Source organism: Haematobia irritans, chromosome 4 (genome assembly GCF_050003625.1).
Source record: "Haematobia irritans isolate KBUSLIRL chromosome 4, ASM5000362v1, whole genome shotgun sequence".
Classification (NCBI taxonomy): domain Eukaryota; kingdom Metazoa; phylum Arthropoda; class Insecta; order Diptera; family Muscidae; genus Haematobia; species Haematobia irritans.
Genome location: NC_134400.1, coordinates 115,737,580 through 115,739,522, shown reverse-complemented (window position 1 = coordinate 115,739,522; position 1,943 = coordinate 115,737,580). Strand labels below are relative to the sequence as shown.

General features: G+C 28.2%; 1 long non-coding RNA gene across 1 annotated transcript; it reads left to right on the top strand.

Moving 5' to 3' along the window:
* The first annotated feature begins 707 nt into the window (after positions 1-707).
* LOC142233141 (uncharacterized) lies at positions 708-1,246 on the top strand. Its single transcript, XR_012721334.1, has 3 exons — positions 708-911; positions 976-1,081; positions 1,147-1,246. It is a non-coding gene; the product is annotated as an uncharacterized LOC142233141 (long non-coding RNA).
* The last annotated feature ends 697 nt before the right edge of the window (positions 1,247-1,943 follow it).

Sequence of the window (1,943 nt, the reverse complement as noted above, 5' to 3'; positions counted from 1 at the left end):
AAGAGGTTTTGATAACAGATACTCTCCCCAGTAGATCAGTTCAGTTTAGTTTGAGTTTTAAAGGAAATTTAAATATCTTGCAAGAAAATCGAATTTCCAGAGATTTTTATCCCCATTAGTTGAATGAGCACGAGATGTAAAATCTGGAAATTTTACTTCTACACTGAAAAAAAAAAATATTTACGTGACATAAAAGATTACGCAACCTCAATTTAAGGATGCGCAATTTACACACTATTAACGACAAATTTCTTTAAAATAATGAAATTTTAATTAAAGGAAAGTTTATAATCTTTGCTTCAAAAATTTTTTTCATTAAATTTAAGAAACACATTTTGAAAATTTGCGACCCTTCTTTAAAGTTGCATGTTTTCAAACTAAGGAAAAATTTCCTTAAAGTAAAGACACACCTTTTTGATTTAAAGATATCGTCCTTAAATTAACTGAAATATTGAATCTTTAGATTAAAGATAAAAACGCGTCAAATATAGGCTAAGACATATTATGAGGCTTGAGCATCTTTGGTTTAAAGTTTTTTTGGAACTAAGAAAATATTTTTTACTTCGAAGTATCCCAATAAACACAGGATGAGCGTTTTTCAAATGTAACAATTTTTCAGTTTGAGGGTAAATATAATTTTCAACATAAATTCAACTTGACTTGAAATAGCTCATCTTCAATACATCTTCAAAATGTTTGCGAATTACTTCCCATTTGCCAAAATGTTGACGAAATCTTTGAAAAGGTGTTGAAGATAATATGAGAAAACTTTGACAAAACACTACCCTAAAATGCAACGAAAAAACCATGTGGTTTTCAATACTTATTTGTGCAACGAAGTTCGTGGTCAATTGCAAGAAATAAAAAAATGGAAAATTTTAGACAAATAACCAAATAGTTTATAAAAATAGGTAAGTGAAAATAAAAAATGAAATAAAACTTTATGGAAGTCACTAAATGTATATCTCTTTGCAGAAAACTAAAATTATGGATTCTACGTTCTTGAAAACATTAAAAAGCTGACCGGTGAAAAAATGGTGGACAATTAACTGGAACTGTTTCAAATAGTTTATAATAATTGGTACGTCAATATGAAAAATTAAATCAACACTTTAGAGAAGTCACTAAATTCAAATCTCTTTGCAGAAAACTAAAATCTTTGGATGCTACATTCTTGCAAACATTAAGAAGCTGACCAGTGAAAACTGAGTGGCTTATCGACAAGAAAAAGTTTCCAGAAACATTACAAGTGCAACCAATTAAAATTGTTAAAAACAACAAATTGTTGATATCAACAACTTCTGGATGAAAATGTGCAGCACATCGTCAGTTTAATTCATATGCTATTATCAGTTTAAAATGCATATTTTGTGAATTCCTTCTGCTGGAAATCAATTCTAACACGCGGTCAGTACGTTCCTAATTTCAAATTACCCGCATGTTAATAAATTTTAATGCTGTTTTATGACACCAAAAGGAAGGAAAACGAATTATCAATGCAAAAGTGTTTAAGATATTTAAAGTTTTGTTGTTTGTTTTTATTTTGTTCTTATTTGTTGATATGTTTAATAAGATTATTATTTATCAATTGGTATTGTAGTGTATTATGTAGTGTAGTGCATTATTATATATTTTATTTTGATGAAAATGAATAAATTATACAAAATTCATAGAATTTTGGCTTTGACTTTCAATTTGAAGTGTGGATATCATTCATACAAATTTAGGTTGAAAAGTATTTGCAACAATGTTAATTTTGAATTTGACTCGCATCGAAAATTGTTTGACAAATTATTGAGTAGCGATGCATTTCAATTTGAGTATAACACTTGAGATATTATTGCTAATGTGTTGAATTTCACTGTTGAGGGTAATGTCTGTTTTTTGTTGAGAACGCGATTTTCTCAACAATTTCTCAACTTGAATATTACCCTAATCCTTTG